Here is a 26,070-nt window from a genome sequence, read left to right as displayed (position 1 = left end):
TTACAGTGAAAGGTATCAGAACTAAGGGTCCACACTGAAGAAGGCAAAAGTGGTTACAGACACCAGCATATTTAGAAAGGTGTTAAAAATGGGTAGTTTTGAAATCTGGTATCTCAGGACCTGCTTAGCCTTTTTCTCAGTGGAAAATTGATATTTTTTGGCTTTTTACTGATGCAAAGCTTGCAATTTCTGTTAGAAATGGTCTGGAGATGTGAAACCTTAAATCTGCTACTGGTCCAATCCTGTATATTGGCTTTTGGGTCAGGAATTCTGGTAGGTTGTTTCTGAGGAGAAAAAATGGCCTCAGGGTAAAAATGCTAAGAGGCATAGAAACTTGAGAATAGCATTGGTGGGGATTGATTAGAAGACAGAATGCAGGTGAGATCAAAAGAGCATAATAAGTGAAACTTATTATGTGACTGCAATTTGTTACATAGTTCCATAATTTCATTTTCAGCTCCAGGTTTCAAAATGCTCGAGAAGCTAGAAAACCCCATTGCCCAGATGAAGAAACCAAGGCAACTAACTTGCTCAAGGTGTCATAGGTGGGCAATGTCAGAACCAGGAAGAAAACTCTTTTGCACTGTTGGTTGGTTCTCTTTCCACTGAGATCACCTTGATTTCTTTTAAACATGGATTTTACCATCATGTGTTATGGCCACAAAAAAAAAAGAAAGAAAGAAAATCCTGCTTGCATCTTCATAGGGAGCTTTCTACAAGGACAGAACTCCTCTTAAGACCAACGGAAATCTCACACATCAGGAAATTGGAAAATGGAGTCAAGAACAGACATGTCAATTGTGAAAGGGAAATTTGCCCCAAAGCAAATTCAGACGTGTGTTCTTAATCAACTGAAGCTGGTGTTCCCTAAGCAGCTTCCAATACTGTGGGTATAAATTTATACTTATAATTGAATGTGGACACAAAACTACTGCCATTAGTCAAAAGTTTATGTCATAAAGTATGGGTATAATCTGTTTGGTGCCAAGTGCCCTCATCTCCTGTGCATTCCTGGAAGGTGGAGTGCTCAGTGTTTTACAGGGTCTGATCCTATCCTGTTGGATAGTTAGAGATAATTGTAGGTACAATTTTCAGTGCTCACAATATTGCACACCAGGTAGTAGCTCTGCTAAAAAATCAGGGTTCAATTCTCAGTAGATGTTAACAAGGCTTTGCTGGTACTTCCACCCTGGTTGGCTCCTGATGACCTGAAAAGTCAGTGCATATGGCTTGCTCTGCTTGACACAAGCTTTTCTGTGCACAGGTGGCTTGTGCTTGATCTGTGATGTAAAATGCTGCCATTTCACAGTGATAACAGTAAGCAGCAGTCCTAAAGAGTAAAGCATTACATTAAAACAGCATACAGAGCACTGGAGTGCATCATGTGAGTACATAGACCTTTTCCAGCAGCTTAAAGGAAAGCTATCTATAATAGCGTCCTGGCACAGACACACTGTATGGTTTCCCAGACTTGGAATTAAAATACTGGTACTTTCCCAAGCTCCAGCTTGGTTAGTTTGGTTTACCAAGCATCAATTTTTCTTGTCACTTTTCTTACGTCCTTTAAAATGTAATTAAAAATAGGAAAAGATGTTTCAAAACAACATGGGGCAAACTGGTAATTTACTTCTGGCCCATCTGCTATTATATGAGAGTAAAGCAAGAAGTAGCTGTTGCTTTCTTTTTAAATAGCAATCTCTAGGGATGCTGGATGCTGACTGTGTGATCATTTTGCATACTGCCAGCCCAGCTAATTTAGAAGAGCAGGTAACGTGTGTGTAGTCCCTGAAGGTTAAAAATGTGTGTGTAGGGTATGGGGGAGAGGCTTTTCCCTGTATTTACTTCTATTTGTCTTTAATGGTCCCACAATAGTCTCTTTTTGAGAAGTGTACACTAGTAGAAGAGGAAGGATAATATTGTTTTTAAGGCATTAAATTAGCACAGCAGAGGTCAAAGTTCAGTTCCCAGCTCTGTCGCAGACTCCCTTGTGATGCTGACTAAGTTACTTAGTCTCTTGGTGCCTTGTTTCCCCCTCTGTAAATTCCCCATTACCACCATGTGTGGATAATATTTCCCTAACACATGGTGCTGGTGTGAAGACAAATTCATTAACATCTGTCTGTCCTAGGTACTTATATGAATCTTGTTGCAACATTGACTGAACACCGCAAAATGTTTTATGTATTTGTTTTCACAACACTTGGATGAGGGACGGGAAGTGCTGTTATCCCCATTTTATGGATGGGGAACTGGGTCACAGGAAGAGTGACTTGCCAGGAGTCATACAGGAAGTCTGTGGCTGAACTGAGAATTAAACTATGGTTTTCCAAGTCTCAGGCGAGTGCTTTAACTACTGTCCGGTTATTCCCTTCCACATCTGTGAAGTGTTCAGATGAATTGGAGCAGTTCACACACTATAGTCCCGTTTCAGTCTGCAGATTAAGGAAACTGTTACTTTGCATCTAGTTCTTGTTTTGAAATCTTACTGCTGTAACCATGAGGACTAGAGACTTGATCCTTTTTTTTTTCAAACTGAAGCTTAGGAAATGGAGCGTAAGATTGAAGCCTCTGAAACAGAGTGTCTTTCACTAAGATATTGCAAGGCAGCCTAATTTAACCATTGAAATTGGACGTTAGGGACACCTCCTCAGTTGATGAGAACTGGTATTGATCCTTTAACTTCAAAAGCACCTGGCCCTTAAAAAAACTGTTTTGCAGAATTAACAGATAAGTTTTAGACAAAGTTTGCATGACTGGCACAACTGGAGCATTTTAACTCATTTCAAATTATTAGTCCTTCAGAAAGGTGTTTAGGTAGCTGTAAAATAATCAGTTCATTTTAATGTGGTTGTTTTTATTGGACTTCTATTTTTTATTTCATATGTATGTATATGTGTGTGTTATATATGTTATATAAAACTTCTTAAAGAAAAAATGTTGCAGTTAGGCCTAAAGTAAATAGCACTGAAAGAATACATGTTTCAGAAGGTTAGAATTTGGAGTGCTTCCAGTTCAGATGTTGTTGCATTGGCCTTTGTTCCCATGTCTGTGCAGTTAAGTCTATATATATATTTGTATACATAGCTCTCTGCACATGTAAGTCTGGACATATCTCTCTCTTCCTCTGCATGGTGTGATTGCTGTGTCTCAGGATTTTTTGTACCTGGACTGTGGCGGGCTCAGCAGTCCTATGAGAGTAGTCTTTTTAAATAATGTTTTGGTGCTTACTCTTCCACTTAAGTTGAAACCAGGAATGGCTGTGGGATTGGAACACAGAGCTAACTTAGTGGTTTTTTAACTCTTTGAAAAGTTTGTGCATTTTTTTCCAGTTTTTTCGTTGGGCTTTTTGTGGGCTTGTGCTGTGTTTTATTTGAACTCGGTCATTCTGCTTACTTCCTAATTTTTCTTACTTCCACACGGTTAGGAACCAACTGCAAGGAAAGCTTAATTTCTTCTATTTCTTCTGATTTCTGCAAAGAGTCCTGTGGGAGGGCAGCATGATTTAGTGGTTAAATAAAGAACTATGCGCCCTCTTTCTGATTGCCATTGGCTGCTACTGATTGACCTCAAGCAATGTCCCTTAGCTATTTTTACCTGCCTAACATAGGGCAAATACCCACTTTTGTAAAAGACTCTGAGACACATCAATGAAAAGAACCGTATATGTGCAAAAATGTTGTTTTATTTATCTCTGTTATTCAGAGGCAAAAGACAAAAAAGCATTATTATCTATGGTTGGGAAATCTCCCTGCTGTTATGATTGTGTTCCCTGGCTGACAATGTGCAAGACAAACTCATAGTATGCCTAAGAAAACAAACAACACTTTATAGTTCTGAATGCTAGATAGTGTAGGTGGCTTGCACAGTGTTGAGCTGCTGTTCACAATACCATTCCTTTTTTAAATGATGTTATGCAGGGTCTCATGAGATCCCTTCTGCAAGTTACCTCCAGCTCACATGGTCACACAGGTCAGTTCTGTGATTCGAGGCATATCTAAAACAAAGGAAATGAAGTAGTGGAGTTATCCCACACATTAAGCGACTGCTTTGCATAAAATGGTCAAATCAGGCTGACATTTTACCTCTTGAGTCTGTTGCCTAATAGACTTTGGACGATAGTCAACAGAAGTTGTATAAACTTCCTAGATACTTTTATAATTGACTATCAAAAGGAACCGCAAAACAGACTGTAGTTATTTTTGTTTTTTTAGTTCAAAGAGAGCGCAGTGCTGTGGGGTAAGAATGTTTCATATAACTATGGTGATATTTTACTGGACAATCAACCTTAGATCCTTTTATCTTTCTGTTTTGTGTTCAGACTAAGAAGTCTTATGGAGGAAAATATAAACTTTTATTCCAGAAAAATGGCACCACTGGACTTCATAGAGCTGGTCCCTGTTCCCATTACTTCACTAAATAAAACAATTTTTTATTCAGGTTACCACAGCAGATCCAACACACCTGTGACGGTGCTTATAGAACATCATCATTTGGCCCATTCCTCAAGTGAAAACTACTTTCTTAGGGGGAGTCCTTCCTCCCCTTGCATCCTTGCTCAGCCCTGCTCTAACTGTACCTTAAGGTGTGATGTAAAGAGGTATAATGGAGAACAAATATCATTTTCCTGCTATTATTCCCCAACCAGTGATCAGCTGCATGTGTTGGGAGGGGGCAGTGGCATAGGGAATGGGAGGAGATCAGGTTCCACTCTTAGTTTGCAGCAAAAGTAGCTGTCGAGATACACAGGGAAAAATAAGATCTGATGCTGCATGAGTATGGTCAAATAGTGCCTCGCTAATCACAGCTCATTCTGGATCATTTAGCTACAAACAGTCCCTGTCCAAGGCAGAATTTTTTAAATTTACAATGTAGCCCCACGAGTAGCACATCGTTTCAGACAGTATCATGTGAGTAGAGGTAACTCAATCCTGTTCTTTGGCTCTAGTTCATTAAAAAAATGCAGCTCTCTCAGATTCTGTGGCTTCAGAAGCTGAAACAAACTCCTACTGATACTCCTACAGAGTATCAAACAACTTCTGACACCTTTACCTATCACGGCCAGTAGGCAGTCAGTGACCCTTGGAGAATCAATCACCAGCATGCTTGTGAAGTTACCTCCAAGGGTTTCTTTTCAGACTATAAATCCAACCTTTAAGGGTAAATAGCCTGGTGACATTATAAAAAAAAAAAAAAAGTTTTGAAGGGGAATTAAGCCTCCTAAGGGACAGGTTTTATCTCCCATCCAGGAAGGATTATTAGTTTTACTGGAAGGTCTTTCTTTTTTTTTTTTTAATCCCTCCTGCTTCAGATTTGGGCTACTGCTACCAATCTCCTTTTCTCAGGCACAAATGCCAGATAATTATCTATGGACGGGGTCTGCTCTAGGAATTGTGGCCCATAGGAACAGAAAAACTGTCTTACAGAAGCTTCCCCCTTTTTGAATGGCTCCACAGCTTTCCATGACCTGCTGGCACCACTTGAAATGATTCTGCTATAGTAGGATACTGATGGTTGGCTGAATCAGTGAGCTGGGTACAGAGCCAGCTTGTGTGGCCTCCTTGACTTTACACAGCCTTTCATGTTGGGTAATCTGCACTATGCGTATATATTCATGAGCCAGTCTATAGATAGGGGTAATTCTAAAACTGGGCATTTAAATTAGTTAATTTTCCATATTGTCCTGATTTTCAGCTGTTTTATTAACCTAAATCATGGGATTATTCAATTCCTTGCTCAGTGGTTCATTTTTGACGTCATTAAAAGATCTAATATGGAGAATATGCCTAGTTATGTCACCAAATAGCATCTTAAAGCCTTAATTGCCAAGTAAGAATGATTTCCTTGTGTCTTTTTCTAAACATACCATACTACTTAAGGTCTCACTTCAACAAAGCACTTTAGCACATGTTTAACATGTGCATAAGGTCCTTTGAAGTCAATGCTTCGGCACTTTGCTGAAGCAGTGCCTAAAAAGTAGCAATCCCAATTTTAGGCCACTTTACCTGTGAATGAAAATGTCCACGTAGGAGTTTCATGTGACTGAAGTTATGCACATTAACTAATTATACATCTTTAGTTTAATTTCCCTTAACTGTCCAAGTAGACAAGCCCTTACTTTCATTGAAGGTTAATGGATCTGAGGCTCCTAAATCCCTCAGAAACTTATGAAAATGTTACCTGATACTCCTTAAAAGGGATGGGTCAGGCTTCAATATGATGAGCTTTCATGCACAAAGTGAGATCAAACTGGAATAGACTATGAAAACATAAAGGGTCTGGCATATTTTCAAAAAGTGTACAACTGGGATTAGTCATTTCCTGTGTGCTTGCTGGGATAGTGGAATCAATGTAGTCAGGCAAACACAGACCTTGGTGGGCTATAAAAAGATGCTTTGGTTATCTTTAAATCTACTGTTCAAACGAAGGAGTTATTATGAAAATATTGAGGATAATGAAATTGAGACTACAATGGGGAGGAAATTGAGTTCAGAGCTGACTAGGACTCTACTACTGAACTTAAGAGTTTACAATGAACTCAGGGGGATTAGTTGTGTCTAGCATCGCTAATAGTCTTAGTGTTGGTAGGATCTAGTCACAATTTTAAAATGTATTAAACCCCTAGCAGATGTAACATTTAAGATGTGATTAGTCTGTCAATTACATCTTAAATAGTAAGTAGGGCACACATTCAAGCAATTAATGGTGCCACAAATAGGGAAAGCAGCCACAAAAAATATTACACATTTTTGTGCAATTTTTTTGTGGCTAGTTTCCACCGAACCTTAAATTGAACATGTGACAGGATTAAGACTGCTCTGGGGTCTGTAACTGGCCCCTGTGCAGACTGTACTGGCCAATGATCAGCTGATTGTTGGCTGGATTGGGACCACATTAGGGCTTGAACTAGCCTGGTGCAGTCCTTGGAGCTGGCTGATGATTGTGTGGCATGGCAGGACAATCGTGTGGCTGTCAATCTTGTGGTGTGCCCAGAGGCACGATTGTTGGAATTGGGGATTAGATCCCATTGTACTGTTTTAAATAAATGTCTCTCAGCAGCCTTAGAAAAATATATTGTACCACTCAATTGTACTTGAATGTTATTTGTTTAGGCCAAGTCATAGTCTAATGAGAGTCTATGGGAGTTTTGTTGTTTACGTATATAGGATGAGGATTTGGCTGTAAACATGTATCTTGTAACATAATTTATTGCAATGCTCTGGTATTGTAGACTTAAAGAAAGAAAGGTCTAATACTGTAAACCTTTTCTTCATATGAGAAATCTTATTGACATCCCTGGGACTGCTCATCTGAGTAAAGGTTTGCTGGACTGGGCTCTAAAAAGTGCAAGCATTCTTCAAGGAATCTCATGGGAGTGCCATGTGTGCAAAGGGACATCAGGGTTGGGTCTTCAGACAAAGGGCAGGATGTATAGGATTATATCCCATGAACACATGGTGCACTGTGATATGGTGCCATTTCTTTTTTTCAAATATGATGGGGGAAATGCCAGATTCCTGCATCTATCACAGATGCTTGCCACTTCTCAGGCCTCACATTTATTAGGGTGGGATACTAACATTTATTTCAGTCTGTCACGTCTTTTCACAACAGCTGCTTGTAATGGGGCCCCTACCCTGTCACTGAAGGAGAGAGAGACCAGCTGGCTGGCTTCAGCTCCCTGGAGGAACCCATAGTGGCAGAGGGCCTTTAATAAAATGGCCCTCTTCCCCAGGTACGGCCAGCACAGTGTGGCCAGTGATTGACAGGCCTGAGGCAGAAGTAGTGGGTCAGGTGCCCCAGAGAGTAGGTTTAAGGCCATATAAAACCACGACTGTCTGAGGCCTGGGGAGAGAGGGGCCTGGAGGAAGGACTTTAGACTGTGGGGGCTGCAAGGAAGCCCCAGAACCACTCAGCAGCAGAGATAAGTATTTTGGCCTTGTGTTGTAGCTCATTGCCATGGCTGGACGTTGACCCAAGGTTGGGGGAACCTTTTGTTTGGGATCAGAAGGTCGTAATTTGCATTGTGTTGAAGTCGAACCGGAGGACTGGATTGTGGCTGCAGGGGAGAAAGACGCCTCCAAGAAGGGTTCCAGAGGCACCCCAGGTCCTAAACCCTTCAAAGACGGGGAGCACTTCTGTTAGTCAGAAGGACTGTAATGTGAGACAGAAAAGATTGAGAGCCCAAGTCCAGAGCCCATGAAGGGTGAGACTGGGACTGGAGGGTCCAGAGCCCACAAAGGGTAAGACCAGGGGTGAGGGGGTAGGGCCTATGAAGGGTGAGGCTTGGGCCTTGGGACAGTGGACCTTTGGAGGAGGGGACCAACTGGAGTGAAGTGGGCCAAGGGCAGGGGGCCTCAGCCCAGACAAAGACCTAAGACCCGGAGTGAAAACCCCCTGCCCTCTGTTTCCTGACCCAGTGATGTACATGAGTGACTTTTACAGGAGTCAAAATAGCAGACTGGAGCAGAGTGAAATAGTGACTCATGAGAAGAAGTCTAGTTTCATATAAAATGACAGATCCTTGTGTCTCACAAATCTGTATGATCTCTTGGAATCACTACTGCAGTGTGTGTTTTCACCAGCCTTTTGGAATACACTGTTTGCTGTGAAGTAATCATCTGCATCACTTTGTATTGTAATTTAATTTGATTGAAGCATTTTTAATAGAATTAAATTTTCTATTTTTAGGGAAAAATACATTGTCAGAAAGTCCTAGACCTGATGCATTTAGCAATATGATTGTGTATATAGTTAAAGCTTCTTGTGCCATTATGCAAGGGCTTGCCAATAGCCCTGTCCTGTTTTGCTTTTGCTTTTTTATTTATATCCACAAAATTCAAACGTTATACATTTTTGACCTAGCTGAAACTATGAGATTTCATGAACCATTTAGGAACCAAATTGATTTCTGATGCCTCTTCTACTCCTGATGGCTTTTTGATTTAAAAAACCTTCAGCAAGGAAACACAAGACATCAAGCTCACTGAAAGAGTAGCTCAGATTTCCATTTTCACTCTCCAGGGAATAGACACCAGATGCACGCTGCTGAGGAGTCACTCATTGTGAACTAATCCTTTGTGATACACGCCCTACCTGCTCCTGCTTGCACTCATATTGTGTCTGTCCTGGACAGGGAACTGGGACTGTGGTGCAGAGTGATTAGTTTATATGACCAGTTAGAGATAGGATGTGGTTTTAGGAATAAAGATTTTTTCCAATAGTAGTCATGTGAACATACACATACAATATACAAACATGGGATGCTCCTTGATTACAATGTGGCCTTGGCATTTCTTGGACCTACATCAATAATTGAGTACATGTTGTTTGTTTGTTTTTGTTCCTTCTAGAGTCTGCCTAGCACTGTGCATATGATCACACCTAAAAGAGTCATGGCTTGGAACTGAACCATAGGATAAAAGTCCTGATTCTGGCATTCCTGTAAACTTAAGTATATGACACTTGAAATATCGCCTAAGTCACAAATAAATGTTTTGGGGTAGGAAATTAGGGAGCATAATCTTTATGCTTGCTCAGGCACCAACCCACACTTTTCTCTAAGGCTGAGCAGAATGTTTCTTCTTTGGCAAGAATCCTGCTAGGCACTATATGCAAGGCTTATAGCAGCTAGGTGCCCGTTTTGGAGGGTTAACGAGGCTGGTTTCTGCCTGGATCTAGGGTGTGGCACACAAATATGCACACAGCCAATAGCTGCAAACAGCAGATAACATGGCTAAAATAGGCGTGGCCAATTATTTAAATACACTAGAGAGAATTTTACAACATTCCATGCTATTTGTATTCTTTACATGCCACACAGATAATTTAGAAGGTTTTAAATACATGATTGGGACTCCCTTTTCTTTTTCTTTGCATAAAGTGCCTATCTTGGCTAGCATAATGCTACATCCATGTATAATAATTTTCTTGTGTTGGGTTCCCAGACTAAGAGAATAATAGCAAATGTCCATCTTGTCTCCTTAAGTAGTTGATGGTAGATTGTTTCTTGTGGGTTTAGTAGTTTCAGGATCCTACAGTGCCTGCTCATGTTCAAGGGGCAGAGGATCATTGTATCAGAAGATGGAAATAGGTCTTCCAGTACTAATGTTTCATCTTTGCACGTTAATGTCCAGTAGGGGGAGTATTGCTTGTAGCATGGATTATAAACTTGGAGTTTAATGATTTTTGTAGTTTTTAAAAGCTTCAGTGATTCTCTCCAAATAAATCTTAAAAAAAGAAAGTCCCTGTGCCATATCTCAGAGTTTAAAAGTTTTGAGTGCAGAACTGCTCCTAATGAGTTCGGTGAAGACAGGATGAGACTCGTTGTTTTTACTGCATTTTCTGACTAGTTGCTTGAAACACTCTCAAGTATTGAATCCAAGATTGGCAGAGTTGCCAAACCATTTGGGTGACACTGCTTTAGAAATGCCTTGTCAGGGAAATAATTGTGTGTTTTACTTAGGCTTGAAATCAGTTTTGCTTTATAGCAATGATAGCAAAAATGTTGTGTACACCTTTTCTAGTGAATCTCTCTTTCTGACATTGCTACTGTTTCACTGGAAGGCAGTGGGTTTTGAATAAGAACAATTTAATTTTACGTGACATAGGAAAAGCTCCAAACAGACTAGCCAAAAAAGTCCTGTTTTACAGCTACGATGTTATCAGAAGGCTGTGAATGAACCCTTTAAAAAATAGTTAAAGTCTCTGTCATGTTTCCTGAAAATGCAACATATTAAAGATGAGGTACTCAGTTATATCATTTGTATGTGCCTTGTATATGAGAGAGCTGTATGACTACATGTCCTTAGTTTAAAAAAATTAGAAGTATTCTTTATTGTTGCAGAGAGCAAAAATAATGAATTAGAGGCCTCAGAAACATGATTTATGAGGAAAGGCTGAGAGACCTGGGATTATTTAGTCTAGATAAGAGAAGACCTTGGAGGGATGTGATAGCTGTCCTCAAATACCTGAATAAAGAGTGCTTATATGGAGAATAGAGATAGACTATTCTCTGTGCCTGCAGGGGACAGGACAAGGGACAATAGCAAGGGAAAGGAAAGGGAAATGTTGCATGTTGTAGCAAGGGAAATTTAGGTTGGCTATAAGGATGAACTTGGTTAAGCCTTGGAGCAGGCTGAGAGGCTCTGGAATTTCCATCCTCCACCACTTTTAAGAACAGGTTAGACCAAATTTTTCTAGGGATGGTTTAGTCAGGGATGATCCTGCCTTGAGCATATGATTGGAGCAGATGACCTCCTGTGGTCCCTTCCAGCCCCTACTCTTGTATGATTCTACTAGCAAATTGCCCATCAAGAATGATGGGGAGGGAGGCCTGCATCCAGCCCCCTCCCCCCCCCCCCCCCCCCCCCGGCCCAGTGCCAGGTCTGCAGCCACAACCCACCTCCCCTCTGCCACTTCAGGCCAGCACCAGGCACAGGGCCATTCCTTCCCTCCCCCCTGCCACTTTGGGCTGAGGCCAGGGCCCCTCCCCCCCACCACTTTGGGCCGGGGCCACTCCCCCCCGTCCCTCCGCCTGTTCAGGCTGGGGCCTGTGACGGTGGCAGCAGCAGAAGGTAGGGCCGCGGCGGCAGTCATGGCAGGGCACAGCCACCGGTCACCCTCACATCTCTTCCTGCTCCCCTTCCTCCCTCCCTCCACTCTTCCCTGCCGCCTCCCCTTCCCTGCTGACTGTTGTTGGGGCCCCTGGCTCCAAGGGGCAGAGAGGGGGTGGGGGCCGAGCCCAGCATCGCTGGCCTCGCCCCCCTGTTCTGGCCCCAGTCCCTACTGTTATGGTGTCGCTTCACCATGTGGGGTGGGGTGAGGCCAGCGCTGTGCAGCCAGCACCCCGTGCCTCCGCTGCCTCCAAGGAAGCAACCAATCAGAGTGCGAATAAAGCGTTACAGACAGACAGACTAAGGCTTTTATAACATCAGAACGATTGTCTTTAATGTAAATTTGTGTTTGATTTTGAAGCTGGCTTTCAAATTAAAAAAAAAAAAAAAAAAGTGAGGAGGAGTCTCCTAGCTTTTGTAATATGTTTTTCAGAGATTCAAGTAGGGTGGAAGAGATCACATGTAGTGCCTAAATCTTGTTACTGCCCTAACAGGTAGAATAAAATCAGGCCCTGTGTGCTTACAGACATTGACTCAGACCCATAGGCACAATTAATTCCAGCTATAATAAGAAGCATAATAACTCTTTGTGCACTTCCCATCCAGCTAAGATCCCCAGCGTGGAACACAATGTGACAGAGACCTCAAATGAGCAACTTAGATTCGTGCAGAAACTTAAATGAGTGGGTTCCTTTTTTGGTCAGTTAAGAATTTTCACAATTTCAGTTTCACAATTCCCTATTTCTGCTGCAAATAATTTTGCACAATAAAAGTGAAGCAGGTATGTGTGGAAGAAGCATAGGCAATTTCTGGGAAGAGTGATGTCCCTGGCTAGCAGAAATGTGTGAAAGACACAGCTGCCTGTTTTTGGGTCATAATAATGGCATGTACCTGATGCACAAACTTGTCTTCTTAATTACAGAAACATGAAAGAATACAGGAAGTTCTTCATGACCACCGAGAATCCCTGCACTAATTAAGACACTAACTAGCTACTGGGCAAGCAGCAAGGTAAGCAAGCAGGTTTGAGAGGAGCTTTTTGTGTAATCTGCTTAATTGTATTTCAGCTAAGGCTGCAGCTATCAAATTCATAACAAGCCAAACCAAGATAAATAGCTGCTGGGCTAGAATATGAAAGATTGCTTTGATTACAAAGCTTTTGCAACCAAACATCTCAGTTCTCCTTCTAGGGGAAAAAAGTTCCCAAAGCTCCATGTTGTTTTTGAAAAGCAGCGTGTCTCTATAACTGCAACAATCGATTCATGACCAAAGCTCTGTTTCCTGGGTTGACTCGAGGGAAAGCTGGGAGGAGGGGAGGAATGCATGAAAAACTTTGTTGATGAAAAGGCGTGCTGTTTCATGGATTCCTCCCAGAATTGTGTGTGCGCGTGCATGCGAGCGCGTGTGTGAGTACGAGGGAGAGAGAGTGAGTGCGTGTGTGTGTGTGCGCGCGTGTGAGCATGTGAGAGAGAAAGAGAGAAAGATCTCCATGACAACTTGCTCGGCCAGTCTGCGTTCTCTGCAATCATTTTAGTTGGAATCATTTAGTGCTGTGAAAGGTCATATGAAGGAGTTGTGGGAAGCACAGCAGGTATTAGACCCTTAACTACTGGTTTCTAAGTGCATCAGCTAATAGGACAAAGTTTTGTCTGGGAAATACAAATCTGAGAATGGAGCGGAAAGGGAAATGCTGCAAATTTCAGGTAACAAAAAATCCCTTTTATTTTATTCCCCCTGCCCCCCTCCCACCCTTGAAAAGTTTTTTTTTGCATGGTGTTTACTGCAAGCTGAATGTCTGTGTGAGTTTGGACTCCCTGGCTCTGGGGAATGATGTCATGCTCTAACAGTTGGATTCTATTAGGCAAGGAGGGAGGAAACATTGTAATTTTCTGAATAAAAGACCTTTGGGCTCTTTGTTGAGTCTTGTATAAGAGTTGCAAAAAAAAAAAAACCCCAAGAAATTTGCTCCAGGAAAGTGCCATTTTATGTGAGGATCTATAAATAACAAATAAATTAAAAACCACAGCAGCAGTTATTATTATTCTATTTCAGATTATCACTGAAGTGTTGAAATGGTAGGCTTTAGCAAATTTTTTGTTATTTTTTTTTTCTTTTGGATGTTCCCTTGCCTCTCTTATGTAATGAAGAAGTAAATAGATTGCAAAGCAAACTAAGCATGCTGCCTGAAACCCATACATGCTTGGGATACTTTCCCAGTTGTTTTAAGCACAAACTTTTGAATATTTCTTTTAGAGCTGATCTTGTATTTGAAGTCTCGTACCTATTTTTGCACATAACTGTAAGTAGCATTTTTGTTCCTGGTGATATTGTTTTAAATAGGATTTCATAACCACTGTATTTTTTCCTGATCTTAAAATAGCCTTTCTTGAACAGTGAGTATGAGCAATGAGTGTATTAAACCTAGGAATGCTAATAATATTTCTTACATACAGAAAATAGGGGTGTTTCTGTTAGTTTTTGTTTAAAATCCTTTTCTGTAAAAGGTTTTATTTCTAAAAGAACAAATGCGACCATTAGTACAACATATATGGCTCTCATAGTCATAAAAACATCATTAGCATTTTGGACATTTAGGGTCATTATGCTCAATATGCTCTTGTGAATAGGATCTTTAGTGGAAAATACCTGCACATCAATTTAAAACATTCCCAAAGGAAATTCTCTGAAATTTCTGGTTTCTCAGGCATCACAAAAAGATGCTGAACTGATAACCATGACAGGCAGAATAGATTGCTATCACGTTACTTAAAATTCCTCTCTTCCCAGATGCTTATTTCCAAACTTTTTTTTATAACTGTTTCTTTTTATACATTTGTGGCTTGATCTAAAGCTTTGCTCTAGTCTAATGCCCATTGACTTCAAAGGGCATTGGATCAGATTCTTCCTGAGAACTTCTCAGTCCTTGTTTCAGCCTTTGACTGTGGGACTAGGCCTCAGGCTCTCAGTTTTCTTTCTTGAGCTTTCCCAACAGAGTGTCTTTTGTGCTCTGTCAAACAATGAAAGACGCTTTTGATTGGCTTAAATCCCCTAGTACAAATCAGAGATATTGATGATGCCTATTTCCCCTTTCTGTTAGAATGACTTTAGAGAGAGGGAAAAATGGAATTGGATTTCTCCCTCACCCCCCCCAAAAGGTTTGTTTGTTTGTTTGTTCAAATTGTCCCTTGATCAAGGCATGTTATCAGTCATCCTTCAAGGATGAATTTGAGAAAAGCTTTAGTAAGAAAACAATATCACAGTCTTATCTGTCAACAGTGAACAGAGAAACAGAATGTCTGGCTATGTGTAATCTTGTCATAATATGTGCATATGCAATTGATATGTACTTTCTGTCAATAAAGCACTGATATACCAAATTAATTTTTTATTCCAAACTCTATTACAGTGTCAACAGACAAGGAAAAAAAAATATTTGAGCAAATAAGAAACCTAGATTTAAACATTCTATCCTGCAAAGACCTCAGCAAAAAGGAGGACTGATGCTTCCAAACATTAAATATTACTACAAAGCCAGCCAACTTAGAAACATGGTGTATTGGATAACACCAACTCATAGTAAGCATTGAGTAAAGATAGAGCAAATGTACTGTCCAGAAAACTTAACATATTACCGTGTCTAAAGAAATTTTTCAGACTAAATGCTATATGTAATCCCTCCTTTATGAAAACTGCAGTGAAAACCTGGGATTACACATATAAGAAATGAAGCTCTTATTCCATCACCTGTAGCACCTACGCATAATTATATTACATTTAACCTTAATAATGTATTAGGAAGCTTTAATATCCGGGAACATATTGGTATAATACATTTTGAACAATTTAGATCTTTTGAAAAAATACAGTGACATGAAAAATGACATTAAATTCCATTTTTTAAATATTTGCAATTGGGACACTTTGCAACACATTCCCAAAGAAAGATGAACCTCAGTAGGAAGCTGTCAGAATTTGAGAAAATTTTGGTCATGTCTATAAAACATACAGGCCTATTCTCTATGTTATAAAAAGCAATTTTGAATAACCATGTAGAAGGAAAAACACAATTTATGACAAGATGACTTAACAACATTGGGTCAGAAATTAATGCTGAAGAATGGGAGGCCATCTGGAACAATGGTCCTCACATATCCATTTATATTCATAAAAGAAAACTTTTAAAATCTTGTATTGATGGTATCCTATCCCACTTAAAATTAAATGCATTTATAATTTAGAAACAGGCAAATGTCAGAGGGAGTGTGGTGAGCTGGGAGGATTGTAGTGCATGCAGTGGACATATCTCAGAATTAAATTGTTCTGGAAGAAAGTTGGAGACGTAGTGAGGAAAATAATAGGATGCCAATTATCTGATAACTCCTTAGGCTAAGTACAGGCAGTCAAAAAGCCCAAGGCTGAATTGATTCAATCTTCACAGGTTTGTCTAAACTGCATAGATTGAACCGATAAGCAAGTGAACAGGTGCTCACTTTTGATCCTGGAAATGCAGCCACATGCCTGCAGTGGCCCAGGCCACAAACCAGGGGGTGCTAGAGTATGCCTCCATGGTTGGCTGGGGCAGAAAGCTTGGGCCAAGGTTAGCGTGCCCATCCTGCAAGAAGGGGTTTGCTGTGGAGGTGCAAAGCATCCTGGGATTCTGGGGGACTGCGAGTTAACTTGAATCTAGGGGAGAGGATCTGGGACAGAAGTTTAATAAACTGATTTAACCTAAATCAGTTAAGTCTGATACTCCATCCATCCAGGTTTATCTTAAACTGGTTTTAGCCATTTTGAAAGTGGTTCGTGTGCACTAAATTTCTGTTATGTTACAGATTTGAACTGGCTTCCTGTCACTTATACCAATTTATGTGTAATTTCTGTCCCTAGCCTTAGTGTTCCTATTGAACTTTCCTGAGAACTCTGCAACGTGTCGTAGGGAATCAATCAGTCATTTTCGGGTGGCTGCAAGAATTATAATAGCAAAAGCCTGGAAGAGAAGTGACACCCCTAAAATTACTGACTGGTTTAAACAATTTTGGGAAGTTTTAGTAATGGAAAAGTTGCCCTATTAAGTCAGTGTTCTACAGGGGAGCATGCAAAAACATGCTTTCTTGAAAATCTGTTGGAAATTGTTGGAATTTGCTAAAACTATCTTTTCCTACCTCCAAACCAGAAAATGTGAGAAACATTTTTGAATATTGACATGCAAGTTCTATGAGTGAACACTTTAGAATAAACTTAGAATAAATTAAAGAGTTACAAGCAGAGGGGGGAAGAAGATAATGAGATTTGTTTTATGCAGAATTCTAGGGAAAAGGTGGGGGTGAATTATTCTATAAAGATAAAACACGGGGCTTGGAATTGATGGAACTGTTAGAGACTGGGGAACAGAGAGAAAGATAATGTAAAATTTCTGTGGACATTGATTTGAGTTGTGTTAGCACTGTTGATAGAAGATTAATGACTTTGTGTATATTTTGGGTGATTGGATATGTTTTTGAATATTAAATCTGTTATTTTAAGGGTTTTATTCATTAATAAATCAAGTTTTAAAAATAAAGTACTGATACACATTATATAACATTCAGTTTTCTGCCTATCAGATTTTATCCATTTGCTATCCTATAAATAAATAAATAAATAATGGTTTAATATGTTTACATCAATAACTTTATTATTGAAACCATTATTCATCTCATCATGTACTTGGTGATTTCTGTATTCCTACATGAGGGGCATTTAAGTAAAAGTCACAAATCTTTAAGAGGGAGGAATCACTACTGGTTTATGTTTCTGGTCAAGTTAAATTACAAAACCCATGCTTTAAGTTGGACACCTATACCATGTATAACCTGTGTACACTTTGTCAGTGGGTCACACATCCACACATAAGTCTATTGTATCTATACAGAAATCACCTCTGGTCCCCTGTTTAGCATGATGAAACAAGGAAGAGTGCTGTAAATGGCAAAGCCATGGATTCCAATTTTCAGGAAGCCTCTGTAAATGAACCTATAAGATTTGTGGGATCTGCTTCTGACTTTGTATGTTGGCTCCTTAATCTGTAGGCACAGTGGTCCATTTCTGTGTTGACGAATAATCATGTACCAACATGTTTGGAGGCCTGCTAAAAATTTGGGCTATAAATTTCCATTTGGGATAATAACTACTGTATTAATCTCAGGGTGCTTTTAAAACCTTTACTTTGCTCTGGCATTTATCTTTCCATAACTTTGCTGTAAGTTTAACTTCTGTGGATGCATCTACACATGCAATTAGCATGTAGCAATAAACTCCAGTACAGTTCGTATTGGAGTTTATTGCTTCTAGGCACAGCGTTTATATGTGCTTCTGGGATCACAGCACAATGAGCTGAGTTGGATCAGTCCCAGGTAGTTGCAGGCCCAGGGGGTGAGCCTGCCAGCTTGAAGCTGTTCTTCCCTGGCTCAACATGCTGCAGAGGGGCAGGCTGGGGCACAAGGGTGCTACATTGTGCAGGGCTAGCTGGCAGGCAGCCCTCACACTGAAGCACCCTCATGCTGCAGCCAGCCCTGGTCACCATCTGCCCGTGTGTTTTGGCAGACTAAATAACTCTGCCGTAGGATAGTACTTGTCCCAGACAGTACTATCCTACAGTGGGGTTAATTAATTAGTGCACCATAATAGGGGCAGGAGTGTAGAAGGTGATACTTTTACTGTGGCACTAATTAGCCAACTCCACAGTAAAGTGCATGTGTAGATGTGCCATGCAAGTGGTAAATATTTAGATTTTAATGCCTCCCCCTCCCCTCACATATAACAGTTGTGGTCCAGAGCTGATAACATTGAACACACTTTATGATCTTTCTATTTCTAGAAAGGAATGGAGCCATCTACCTCATGTTTATTGGTGTCAGTGGTAGGTTGCATTGCATTGTAGCTACTCACCATGCCCTGGCCTGTTTAGCTGTTATTCCTTCAGTCAGGTTGGGTTGTTCTTTTAGGGCAGGGGTGGGCAATTATTTTGGTCGGAGTGCCGCTTACCAAGTTGTGGCAAGCTGTCGAGGGCCGCATGGGTAGCCCCGCCCCTTGACAGGTGCCCCCCCAACCCCACTTGACAGGTGTCCTGACCCCGGTCACCATCTTGGGACCAATGTCACAATGTCTTGGGACCAATATCCCAGGGCCAGCACCGGTGGGGCCCAGATCTGGGCACAGTCTGGCAGGGGTCTGTGGAGCCGGGTTGGGCTGCACCAGCAGGGAGAGGGGGGAGCTGGCCTGGCTCCATAGAGCCCCTGCCAGCCAGGACCCTGTACCCCTGCTGGCGCTGGTGCTGGCCCTGGGACATGGGTGCAGGCTGTGCTCCTGCACCTGCTCACTCCCAGTACCCCCCCAGCCCCATGGTACAGGTTGGGGGCAGCAAGCAGCCCCAACTCCCTGCTTGCCAGCAGGGAAGGAGCTGGTGCTGAGTGCAGGAGAAAGGCGGCTCCTCACCCGCCCCGTGGCTGGCGCTCCCTGCTGCAGCCGCTCGCAGCCTGCACGGGGCTATCCTGAGCAGGCACAGGCAGACCCACACGGGCTGTGAGCGGCTGCAGTGCAGGGTGCCAGCCACAGGGTGGAGGAGGGGCCCCTTCCTCCCCACCCCTTCCCCTCCCCCCCGCACTCAGCACCAGCTTGTAATCCACCCCTACTCCCAGCCTGGGCCCCGTGCCAGCTCTGGGCTCGCCTGTTGTGACTGCGCCATGGTGGTGGTGTCAGCAGCTGCAGCCCCCGGTTGCCGTGCCAGGCAGTGTTTGCTGCTGCTGCCCGCCCAGCACTCGCATGCTGGGCAGCACAGAGGCAGAGGTGGCACCCCAGCGCCCTGCACTGCAGCCACTCACAGCCCTCATGGGGCTGCCTGTGCCTGCTCAGGACAACCCTGCATGGGCTGTGAGCAGCTGCAGCAGGGAGCCCTGGGCATGGGGTGGGGGAGGGGCTGCTTTTCTCTCGTGCGCTGCACCAGCTCCTTCCCTGCCCCCCGCCCCCCCCCCTTACCTGAGGTTCTGGTGCCAGGGCAGACAGTGGTCCCAGGCCAGAAGCCTCAGCTGGGGCTTCTAGTTGGGGAGGCGAGGCCAGGCCAGGCAGGCCCTGCTGTTGAAGGATCCCTCCAGGGCTTCCCGTGGGTCCTACTGCCCTTGGTTCTTGTCATCCTTGACAGGAACCAAGGACAGATCAATTTTAATTTTCTAAATTTTTTTAGGGGCCTCACGGGCTAGATAAAATGGCCTGTGGGCCAGATCCGACCCACAGGCCGTATTTTGTCCACCCCTGTTTTTGGTGGTCAAGTTTGCTTTTCCTGTTTTTTGAATTCTTAATATGTTTTTAGAAATATCAATTTGTTTGAAAGATTTAAGGTTTATAGGTTATATGGCCAGAGGGGACCAATATGGTTAGTAACCTGATCCTGTATAATTTTTTGATTGTACCCTATGACACTGAAATCCGTTCTTTCCAAGACCATTATGAAAAAATAATGCTGCTAATTTCAAAATGATGTGGTAACCCAGGCATTCTGTACTTTTGAGAGGTACCCAAGTGAAACTGTGCACCAGATGTTTTTAGTGCTGTAATGAAACATGTTTTGTACAGAACCAGGCTCTGGCTGAGTGACCAGTTTTCCAAGATTCTTACTCTGATCCCATTGAAGCCAGTAGTAAAATTTCCAGTGACTTTAAAGGGAGCACTATTAGAGTCAGGTTCTGCACTGTGAATCTCACCCTTTGGATTTTGAGGGAGAAGATGTTTCTGTTTCAGTCATGTGTTTCTTCCTTTCTTATTGTGTTTGCCTAAGGGATGGGAACCAAAAGGATAATAAAAGCATTTTATGCTAGGGTTAAATCCTGCCTGTGGCAGTGCAGGTGCATAAGGAACAGGATGAATGGACATAACTTTTATAGAAGGCACAAGCCATGCTGCACATAATAGCTGAAATTCACCCAGAGTTAAAAAGCATTGTACATGGAGCTAAGAAAGAGCTTTGGTAAATAGAATTCATACCATCAACTCTTACTTCTCTGAAACTCCATAACAGCTGTCTGTGCTGGAAGAGCTGATAGTCCCTGAAATTTCTACTATAAAAAATGGCCAGCGTTTTGAAACACCGATGGGTGATTTTGAGTGCCTCTATATTAAGATGCCATTTAAGGCATTAATTAAAATGAATTGAAAGATCCCTTGATAGTGTTTCAAGTTCAGCACTAACTATTGGAAGCATCCAAAATCACTTATTGCTTTTGAAAAGATTGGCTAGCGCTCTTGTCTGTGACTTAACATGGAGCAGAATCTGTTGAATTCTCTTAGTGTGACTGAGTGGCATTTCTTATTATGTTACATTCTGCAGCATTTACAGGAAAGCAATGTGAGTCATAATTTCAACATTTCTTAAACATAATTTCCATATGCCCCAATATTCCAAGTGGACATGTACCAAATGTAGTCTACATATGTTTATATACTGTATATACCTTACCAGTGGGAAATAAAAAACATTAGTAAATCATAATATTTTTATAACTATACTAATATTAAAAAGGTACCTGTTAGTTGACTTGTAGGCACCTGGACTGGTTTGATATAAATATAATAAGCAGCCCATGGATAGTGGCTGTTGCTATCTTTTCATTGGTAGGGAGTAAATAGAACTTAGGAGAGTTGATTATACAACTCCATGCACGTACACCATGCTCTTAATTCTGTTCAAACTAATGTGATGACCCCATATCAGCCAACAAAGACATCGCTTCCACTGCATAATTCCTGTAATGGTCCTGTGCCCTCTATCCACTACCTGCTGGAACATTTGGCTTTACTCTGCCATTTGTATGTCATGTTCATTTTTATTGTGTGAAAACAGATAGTTTACTTCTTCCACCATGGTGTATGTAGTCATATTTCTGCCTATCTTACACTTCTTTCCCTCTCTATTTGTGCACACCCATTCTATGTGCACCTAGCTGTAGCTAGATAGAAATAAAAAAGTAGTTTCGCCCAGTATGGGAGGCCATTTATATTGTGCGTCTCCAAGGCTCCAGTGTAGGCTCTTTTGTTCTTTCACGTAAACTGCTGGATCATGGGGTTCATCTAGTCTTCTCCTTTCTCTGACAGCATCTAGTAGCATCTGGTTTAAGAAGTGGGAGACCCTTCTATTAGATGAGCAGGGAGTAACTTGCTTATAGTGGAGGTTTTCTCTATAACTCCTGTTTGTTCATGTTTACTGAGCCTGAGGTTTCCTATTCTTTGTCTTGTTTCATTTTAACTGTGGGCATTGTCATTATCCAAGGGTGTTCTGCTTAACTTCAATGATACCTTGCTGCAGTAAGTTTTTGGGTTAATTATGTAGTGTGTCAATGCTTGCTTTCATTTCCCTTAAATATGTTCCCTTACCTTTGTTTATTTATTTACTTGTAATACATGAGCAAGGCAGGGTGGCACCTTAGGCGTTTGTAGATGGTTTAATATTTTCTAAACCATGTTAACTGATTCACATCACACAGTTCGAATCAAATTTCAATTCGAATTAAGGGTTAATAGATGATCATCATTGACAACCCCTTAACAGACCGAATTCTCAGCCTGTGTGTTTAACCTTATGCTGTTGGAAGTAATTAGGAGGAGATAAGAAGCCTGTGTAAGCACAGCTACATTGTTGCAGTTATTTAAAGTGCTGTGCAATTAACCTGATCCTTAAGTCACCCTGGGGTGTTGTAGGCACATTTGACTTTATAAAGGTGTTACTTTGTGCCCAGATAGGCTCTGCTGTGTTGCAAAAACCCAACTGAGTTTCCCTTGAGGGGATTAATATTTGCAGTTCTTATCTGCTTATCTGAGTTTCTAAAGACTGTTAAGCAATGCAGTATATACATGTTAATATAGTTTAATTTGCCTACTTCAGACTGCCCTAGCCTGCACTATCTTTTAATCCTCAGTAAATGAGGGTTAGTTAATTCAGACTGGAGCCAAATTTAATTTGGACTACAGATGTCCACATGTGTATAGTGATGGCTGTAGTTCAGATAAACCTGGAAAAACATACGTTCTATAAATGTTCTTAGAGACTATTTCGTTCAGAGAGTCATGAACTTCCATAGGCAATAACCTAATTTGTCAGATGCTATGAATAGGAACATCTTGCTTTCCTTCTCTGTCATACACATTATTTGTATCCTGTTAGCATGTTCTTCTTAGCTTCTCACTGTATGGAAAATTTGATCATTTTGGTTACACATGTCTGTTCTTCTCTTTCTGCCAAACCTGCTTGAAAATGGAGGGGAGCAGGCATGTGAGGGCAAAGAAAGGTATAATATTTTCAGTATTTTTTCCTTGTCCCATTTGCTATCATAGTAGCACATTAGTAGGTTAGACTGATGCTACGTATTTAAGAAAGTTGCCCACAATGACAACCATGTCTTTCCCCTAATTGGTAATTTAGAACCCAGTACTGTGAATGAGTAGTTTAAAATATTATTTCCAATTTCTTCTCTTCCATGTGCTTCCCTCCAGCCATGCTACCTTGCAGCAGACAGTCAGTGTACTACATGCCAATTGGGAGTGCAGGAGTAGTTGTTCCATGCAATGTGTCCTGGATGCATCAGAGAGGGACACATTGATTTGCTATCATTAATGACAGCAAGAACTTTGAAATTGGCTGTGCTGTCATTCTGTGTTGCAGCACAAAATCTCTTTACCTCTCATCAGCAGTCTCTGTTCTGTCTCTGCATCTCTGTCCTGGTTATTTTACTGAACTTAACACAGTTGCTGTTGTAACAAAAAGCAGACTCTTGGCACAAACACGATTGCAAAGTAGGGAGAAGCCTGGCAACTTTCACATAAATCCATTATAATTAAAGCTTCCGGTCTGGGATTTAAATTTCATCTTGCTGCTAAGAGCCTGATATATCTTAGTTTTCAGACTGAAAGGAGAGGGAACCAAATGCCTGTGAAAGCAAAGCCTTGGTACCACTGGCTACCAGCAGGCGTGGAACAGGCAGGTGTTTTTCAAGCCCCTTCACTGAACTGAAAAAATAGTCAGCCCTAGAAGGCTAGAGACAGAAGTTGCACATAAATTGGTTCAAGTAATCAGAAACTGGTTTAAACCTGTAACAGAACAGAAGTTCAGCTCACATAAACCACTTTCAAAATGGCTGAAACTGGTTTAAGACAAACCTGGTTGAATGTATTATCAGACTTAACTGATTTGGGCCAAACCAGTTTATGGAATTTCTGTCCCATACCCCTTCCTGGTTCAAGTTGAATCAGAGTCCCCCAGCATCCCAGCATTCTCTGCAGCTCTGGGCTGTGCTCTCTGCTTCGGTGGAGTAGGGCTGTCCCTGCCCCCAGCTGCCAGCAGGGACTTTTCCATCCTCAGCAGCCAGGAGCAGGGTGGATTTCCCCACCTCACCTCCTTCTTGGCTAGGGAATCAACCCAGCTCCCAGCTGGGGGAGGGGAGTAAAGCCCCCACTGCCAGCCTCCCCCCTCTGCTGGGCATGGCTGGGCATTTGCCCCCCTCCCCCCACTCCACTGTAGGTGGGTTCCCCACTTCCCCAACACTGAGGAGACCTCAGCTGGGGTCCAGTGACAGGTGAAGGGGAGGGTTTCCCCTCAAACCCCCTCAGCTGGCCCAGGCTGAGGAGCGGGCATAGCTAGGGGGACCAGCTCTGGGCACAGGGTAAGAGGGAGAAACACCCCACTGGGGGCTTCCCACTTCCCCCTTCCTCAGCACTAGGGAGACCCCGGCTGTAGGTGTGATGGGTGGCAGGGTTCCCCTCATACCCCCTCCTCAGCTGTCTGGGGGCTAGAGAGGGGGCATGGCTGGGGAAATTGCACATCTCCTGGCTTTCTGCTCTGGCTGCCAGGCTGGGAGGTGAGTTCTAGTGCGCCTGGCTCCTGGTATGGGCCACTGCAGGGGTCTGACTCCGTTTCACTTTTGAAAAGCAAATTTAAGTTCACTTTCTTATTGGTTCAATCTAAGCAGTTCACAGAAACTTACAAAGATTGAATCAATTTACCCTTGGGCTTTTTGACTGTCCCTAACCAATATGTGTTGAAACTGCCAGCTGGTCTAAAGCCAGTCTCACTAGTGGCTGGCAGGGGTATACCAAATTCATCCTCAATTGAATGCCAGCCGTAACCCAAAACTGAGACCACAGATGGTGTGTTAACCCTCTCTATGACCTAGGTACAGAAATATGGGGCTAGTTCCAAGTACTCCAACAACCCTGGCCTGTAAAAAGCAGTATTCTCCCATTTCATCAAACCCTCCCACCATAATGAGAAGAGAATGACCCAGATGCCAAACCTCTCCCTTTACCTGGCCCAGATCTTGCATTGCTCCCTAGGAAAGGCTTCTCATCTGATCAATGGTAGAAATGGTTGCAGGATATGGGAGTCCATAATTATTGCATGAGCACTGTCTGGCTCCTTCCAAATGTCCTGAGCTCCGAAGCAACAAACACTTACAATGTCCTCTCTAACGTACCAAATTGCTCCATTTTCCTGATCCAGCTGAGTGCATCTGTGTGTGACTGGAACTTTTTCAAGTGCTGCGTCTGTACCAGCATGCTTTAAAGGGCAAAGTCACCTCTGCAGTCCACAGCACAGACAGTGACAGAGAAAAAAAAACAGAGGGGAATTAAGGAGGCACAAGATCTGCTTTCAGGAAGTCTACCTTAGAGAACCTCTCCCAGCAGGGAGCACGTTACTGTTTGATTCATTAATCCCTGCAAATGGAGGGAGAAAGGACTGTGGTGAACAGCACTGTAATGTAGAGCACAGACCTGTTTAATCTGCCTGTTTGGAGATGACAGAGCTTCTGTCCCCTGCTCTATAAGCTGGCAGGGTTGGAGGGTAGCTCATTGTTCCTATGCACATACTCTTTGGTCTCTCTGTTGAGAGGGTTTGCACAGGTATCGGTGCGATATGGAAACTCAGGGCTTCTCCCAAAACAATTATGAACAGTTCTTAAGATGGTTTCCAGGCGTGGTTCTGCTTATGTTGCCTTTTTGTTGACGAAGCAAAACTTTTTGCAAAGCATCACTGAGGAATGTTTTAGGACATAAGATATGCTGTTCTTTTAGCCTGTGTTTCTGGAGAGAATCCTTCATTTGGGCTCTTTGCCAAGCTCACCCAGATCATGATACATGGTTCACTGAGCAGGCTTGCTGTTTTTCAGAAGCTGATTTATGGGAATAGGTGAAGGGTAGTGAAATTTGAAGAGGTGTCACTTTCAGGGGATTTCTGTTCTCTTCTGCTCAGCAAGTTATAGCAAGGGAATGCCTGGAATAATGTCCTACTGGACATGTACAGGCAACCTCTTAGCTAGCTTTCATGTTCCCTGTGTCAAGAGTTGGCTTCAGGCAGAGATGGAAGCCAACCATCAGGAAGGCAGTACGACTCCCAACAGAGGTCACCTTAGCCTGACTTCTGCTGGATGCACTCTTTCCT

At 42.3% G+C, this 26,070-nt stretch overlaps 1 protein-coding gene and 1 long non-coding RNA gene across 4 annotated transcripts in view; one reads left to right on the top strand and one right to left on the bottom strand.

Annotated features, from left to right (window-relative positions):
* The window catches only part of DENND2B (DENN domain containing 2B), a 299,081-nt gene that overhangs the window by 55,515 nt on the left and 217,496 nt on the right, over positions 1-26,070 (top strand). The window contains exon 2 of one of the 3 annotated variants that reach the window (XM_059722659.1): positions 12,535-12,623. The gene's annotated coding sequence lies outside the window, so the exon portion shown is untranslated. Of the gene's footprint in view, positions 1-12,534; positions 12,624-12,999; positions 13,316-13,859; positions 13,912-26,070 lie in introns of those variants that run through there. The other 2 variants (XM_059722660.1, XM_059722661.1) reach the window with 2 other exon arrangements.
* Positions 3,663-25,027, bottom strand: LOC132248694 (uncharacterized). The gene is made up of 2 exons (XR_009460028.1): positions 24,938-25,027; positions 3,663-3,994 (listed from the first exon to the last, which is right to left on the bottom strand). It is a non-coding gene; the product is annotated as an uncharacterized LOC132248694 (long non-coding RNA).

Source organism: Alligator mississippiensis, chromosome 2 (assembly GCF_030867095.1).
Source record: "Alligator mississippiensis isolate rAllMis1 chromosome 2, rAllMis1, whole genome shotgun sequence".
Classification (NCBI taxonomy): Eukaryota; Metazoa; Chordata; order Crocodylia; family Alligatoridae; genus Alligator; species Alligator mississippiensis.
The sequence above is the reverse complement of the archived record's forward strand: the minus strand, read 5'-3'. Positions and strand labels throughout refer to the sequence as shown.